The 6000-nt window shown below is 36.2% G+C and overlaps 1 long non-coding RNA gene across 1 annotated transcript in view; it reads left to right on the top strand.

Annotated features, from left to right (window-relative positions):
- The first annotated feature begins 375 nt into the window (after positions 1 to 375).
- The window catches only part of LOC150069550 (uncharacterized), a 140610-nt gene continuing 134985 nt past the window's right edge, over positions 376 to 6000 (top strand). Inside the window, exon 1 of the long non-coding RNA XR_016535545.1 lies at positions 376 to 436. This is a non-coding gene — a long non-coding RNA (uncharacterized LOC150069550). The remainder of the gene's footprint in view (positions 437 to 6000) is intronic.

Raw genomic sequence — 6000 nt, 5'->3', positions numbered from 1 at the left:
TCAGAAAATGGTGCTATGGCTCAAATAGCAGGGCAATATCCTTGAGCTGAACATCTCAGGGATTGCACCCAGGTTCAGAGTTCAAGCCCCAGGATAGACAAAAGAAAAATGGATATGTATACTTTAATAATAAATGATGGTACAGTGAATACATAGTGAAGTATACAGTACAGTATAGCATTTGCTATCAATATCTGGTAATGTGTAGTACATCAAATTATATTTTCCATATTTTTATATAAGACAGTACAATAAGTTTGTTTACATCATAATCTACCACAAACATTTGAATGATGCATTCTTAGAATCTTATGATACCTATGACCTAGCTAGGAATAGGCAAATGAAATTATTCAGTTTCTCTATAATCTCCTGGGACAACCATCATACAGGCTTTTCATCACTGGATAAAATATTATGTGAAATACTAGCTATTGTAAGTACCACGTACCTGAAAACTAATTGCTTTAACTTATAAACTAAAAACAAAAAGAAACATTATATGTTAATGATGATATATTAGTAGATTATGGATAAAACTGTCTTCAAAGAAAATTTTCTCAAAATTATGTATGAAGTAATAGATGAATAGGCAAAATCATGCACAAATGACACAAAATCTGACAAAGCAGCATTTTTTTCCTTGTCATACTTCTATTTGAAATGTATAATGTTGTAGATTATAAAGAAATCAGGAAACAAGATGGAGGATGGAAATGCAAACAAAGAACAAATACCAACAGTAATGCTTTTGTGATAAAATTATCACATTGTAGCAATTTTAAAACAAATTTCTCAGGTAGTATTTTTGAATGTGCTATAGGAGATAGATAGTATATGCATGGACATCATCCCAGTGGAATATACAACAAAGAGTATTTACTACAGTTCTGAAGGTTCATAAATTATTTGTAGTTCTAGTAAAATTAAATGGAAAAAACCCATAACTTTGTGGGTACACATGGTTTTCCTTATACATATTGTACAGATTTCCTTTGTGTTAAAAGTATAGCTCCAGATAACTAAGTCCATAAAACATTTTCAATGTGATATTCAGTAAGTTTTCAGATTTTATTTTCTTACTCCTTTTAAAAATGAACACTTATCAAAGAGTAAATAATAAATAGTAAATTTAATTGGATTCCACAAGCACAAATCTAGACTGGGTTTGTCTTTGTGAAACTCATTTTATGGGCAGCAATTATGTGGCTTTTTAATACAACTCATACATATGTGTTTTTCAATAAATATTTGAGACCATTAAGACTCACTGTCATTATTGAAAGATATGTAATGCTTCCTGCCATTTATCAGTTTTGTGATATTGTACTCTTTCCTGATTCTCATTTGCTTGCTTATCTGATCAGCAAGGGAGATTTATTCTTTCATGTATTTCCTGGCTGTGTTTATATTCTTTTGTCTGTAGGATTTATTATGTATCTTGTACAGTGATATGTTACTGCTCATGAATTGTTTTAATTTTTTTGTTTTTGAAGGTTTTTATTTATCCTCGGTGATGTCACATAGCTTTTCTGGCTACAGGAATTTAGTTGACAATTATCTTCTTTCAGCACAAGAAATTCATCATACCATATCCTCATAATTTTTAGAAATTCTGTTGAAAAATCTGTTATTATTCTTATAGGCTTGCTTTGTTTGTAACAAACAAAGAAGTTTTCAGTACTATTTCCTTTTGTATTGCAATATATTTAATATTTTAAATATAGGTAAGTATATAAATGCCTTGGAAATATTCTTGCATTTATTTTTGAATGCTCTAAAAGCCTTCTTTATGTCGAAGACTGGCTTCTTTTATATAGGTTTTGGAAATTTGGGGGTATAGTATTGAAAATGTTATTGTCGGGGTCCTTCATCCCTGTTCCCTCTTGACTAATAGGAGGAATGGGGAAAAACACGCCCCAACCAGGATGAGCTGCGAGAGGAAAGGGCCCACTGTCCTCTCGTACTCAGCCTTCTTACCCCAGGACATGAACAGAGATGCCATGCAGCTTCATCAAGGCAGGAAAATCTCTCTCTCTCTATTCCCCAAATCCCTCCTTCTTATGTTGGGTGGGGGAGCCAATCAACACAAAAGGTGAGCAGGACAAAGAGATCCACGTTTCTTACCCCTATTACAAGCCTCAGCAGAGAGTAATTAGGACATGGCTTTACACAGCTCCCAACATCTCCCCCATCTTTATCTTAGAAAAAAGCCAAAACCTAGGATATGTGGGGCTACCACCATATCAGATTGACTGTGCTTGTCTTAGGTGCCTCCAAGCTCATTAGTCTTCTTACCTGTCATGGGATCACCAAGTACTCTTCACTTGGCTCCTCTCTTAGGTTGATAGGCTAATAGCTGGGATTTGCCAGTCTTTGACTACCAGTCATCCATTTAAGTAAACCAGACCTGAGGGGATGCACCTATTTCCATGGGAGTAGATGCCTGTAGCATTAGTATTCACTTTCTGCGTTGACTTTGTATTATTTTAGGCAAGCAATATAGACATATTAGCACATAAAAATAAATCCAAACCAATCAATCCTGCCCATCTCTGATCAAGTCCCAAAATAGTCTTAAGTAATGATAACCAATCACCTAAAGTTAGAATAGTAACATGTGTCTGATTAACAATAATTATTTGTGTACATAGAGAGTTTGTCAAGTTATCAAACTGAACATTTCATGTTACGTCCAAATTCTTTAGACAGATTAGTCACTTAATTGAAAATGTTATATGGTACTCAAGCAAAATCTGGAATGAGCAGCTACACAAAAGGTGATCATCACCTGCTCCAGAATATTCAATTGTTCTTGTAGTAAATCAATTCATTGACCAAGCATAACAATTCCAGTCCTCCCATGCTGATTAATGGCTTCTGGGGTCTGCAATGCAGTATTCAAAGCATTCTCTGTAGGAACCACAATGGCAAGGGCAATACTAGCGGCAGTAACGGCAGCTACAGATGTGGCAATGGCCACCACTACGGCCAGGAAAATACCAAAGTCTTTTTTACTGATGAGAGAGAAAGCATTCTCCTCCGCCTGAACAGGCACTGGTATACACTGAGGGGCTCTGACTACAACAGCCAGAGAAAACAGGGAAGCATTCCAACATCAACTAATAGAACAACATTATTAATAATTAGAGATTGAAACTAATAGGAAAACAAAGCCTATCACACAAGCCATAGGGAATAGCAGGGCAATGAAGGAGTATTAGCTAGAGGAAGTGGCCAAGACTGATCAGGTCCCCACCAGCGTGATCCTCAACAACGATGACAGGGTCGTCATTGCCGTGTGGATTCACTTGTGGAACCTCACTCATAGAAAAGTCTTCATCTTGACTGACACACTTCTGAGGAGTCTCCACCGTGTGACGTGTCAGTCTTCTGGCACCCAAATGGGACTGTCAGCATCCTGTGGAAAAACACAAACACTTCCTCGCCCCCACATGAGAACAGGGTCTGGTCCTTTCCAGTTTCCAGAGAGAATATCTCTCCACAATACTACAGGTTTATGACTTCTAGAAGGATTAAAATGTCTATCTCCTGCAGAACATCCTTCAACATCAAGAGTTAGAAAATTTAAAGTAAAAAGAGCTATAGCAAGTCTATCCTTTGGAGTCTTCCAATCCCCCCATTTTTGTTTTAAAGGCAACAATTTTAATGTCTGATGTGCACTCTCTACTATCCCTTGTCCTTGAGGATTATAAGGAATACCTGTTTTATGAACAATATTTAAAGTTGCACAAAACTGAGCAAAGGAGGCAGATGTATATGCCGGACAATTATCTGTTTTTATATTTTTAGGCATCCCCATAGCCGCACATGCATGCAGCATGTGAGATATGACATCCTTAACCTTTTCTCTAGTATGGGAGGAAGCAAATATGAATCCAGAACAGGTATCAATAGATACATGCACATACTGCAGTGTACCAAAGCTAGGCACATGAGTAACATCCATTTGCCAAATGTGATTGGTTTGTAATCCTTTTAGATTTATACCCAGATGAGACACTGGAAGAGAGGGAGCACACTTTTGACATTATCTAACAATCATTCGGGCTTGCTCCTTTGTAATATTAAAGGTCATACTAATATTAAGGGTCATACTATTAACATGGAATTAAGAATGAAAACGAGTAGCCTGCTTCATTACTGAAAAAATGAAAATAGTTTTCATAGCCAAGTCAGGCAATTGATTTCCCTTATTTAGCGGGCCTGGCAATCCTGTGTAAGCTCGTACATGCCCAATAAAAACAGGATCACTATGTTTCCACAAAATTTTCTGAATTTGGCAAAACATAAAAAAGGCAGGAGTTTGTGGTGAGATAGGTCCAGCAGTTTTCAAAGAAGGAAAAAGTTGAACAATATATAAGCTATCAGAAAAAACATTTAAGGGAACATAAGGATAGCATTGTAAGGCTACAATGATAGCTTCCAGTTCAACTAACTGAGCAGACTTATGAGGGGTAACATGTGTAAGTACAGTATTTCTAGTAACCACAGCAGCAATGCCGAGAAAAGATCCATCTGTGAACACTGTCAAAGCCTTTGAAATGGGATCCTTTTTAACTATAGTGGGAAATATAATGGGATGTTCTAAACAGAATGATAATAAACTAGATTTAGGAGGATAATTATCAAAGCAGGCTTGAGTAGAGCATCGTATAATGGCCCATTCATTGGTATTTCCGATTAAATATTCCGATTGTTGAAATGTATAAGGGGTAAATGTACAAGGATGGACTCCAAAAACCATAAGGGAGGTAGTAAGGGCTTGCATAATTAATTCAGCTAGCATAGATGGATAAGGCATAATTTTCTTCGGAGAAGTTGGAAAGTGGACCTACAAAAGAGGGCCCTCTTGCCAAAAAACTCCAGTAGGTGTATAAGCAGAAGAAATTACAACAAACATGAGCTCTTAGAAAAATCAACACAATCACAATGAGCTCTTTCTATAGCTTTTTCTACAAGAAGCAAGGCTTTTCTTCCTTCCGGAGTAAGCTCCCTAGTAGATGAGGAATCAGGATCCCCCCATAATATCTCAAATAAAGGTTTAAGTTGTCCTGTAGATAGACCCAAGAAAGGCCATAGTCAATTAATATCCCCTAAGAGATGTTGAAAATCATTTAATCAATTTATCTTTAGCAATCTGAATTTTTGTGGCTTAATACATGTATCCATAATTTGATATCCCAAATACAAAATGGGAGAACCTGATTGTACCTTTTCCTCAGCTATATGAAGTCCATGACTCTTTGCCACAGCCGACATCGAGCCAAAAAGTTGTAAAAGTAAATTTAAATTAAGGCATGCTAAAAAATATCATCCATATAATGTATTACTATTACGTCAGGATAACTTTCTCTAAGGGGCTTAATGGCTGCATCAATATACACCTGACAAATTGTGGGGCTGTCAGCCATACCTTGAGGTAGGACTTTCCATTGAAACCTTTGACAAGGACTTTCATTATTTATAGCGGGTACTGAAAAGGCAAACCTTGGAACATCCTCAGGATGTAATGGAATAAAAAAAAATCCTAAATATCAATAGTAATAATTTGATATCCCTTTGGAATAGCTACAGGATTAGGGAGGCGAGGTTGCGTGGGACCCATAAGTGGCATAGAATTATTAATAGCCCTCAAATCATGAAGAAGTTGCCATTGTCCAGATTTCTTTTCTATTACAAAATAGGGGAATTCCCAAAGGCAATTCTAAGGGACAAATTTATCGCACTAGGAACGCATATTAAAAAGACAGAAGAGCATGTAAATAACCTAAAAAAAACCCTGAAACACCTAGAGGAGCAAGAAAAAGTTAATTCTAAAACAACTAGAAGGACAGAAATAACAAAAATAAAATCAGAAATATCAGAGATTGAAATAAGATCTACTATATACAAAATTAATAAATCAAAAAGTTGGTTCTTTGAAAGAGTCAACAAAATAGACAGACCCCTGGCAAGACTAATCAAAAAAAGGAGAGG

This window comes from Megascapheus bottae, chromosome 1, assembly GCF_031878675.1.
Source record: "Megascapheus bottae isolate mThoBot1 chromosome 1, mThoBot2.hap1, whole genome shotgun sequence".
NCBI lineage: Eukaryota > Metazoa > Chordata > Mammalia > Rodentia > Geomyidae > Megascapheus > Megascapheus bottae.
This window is presented reverse-complemented; position numbering and strand designations above follow the sequence as displayed.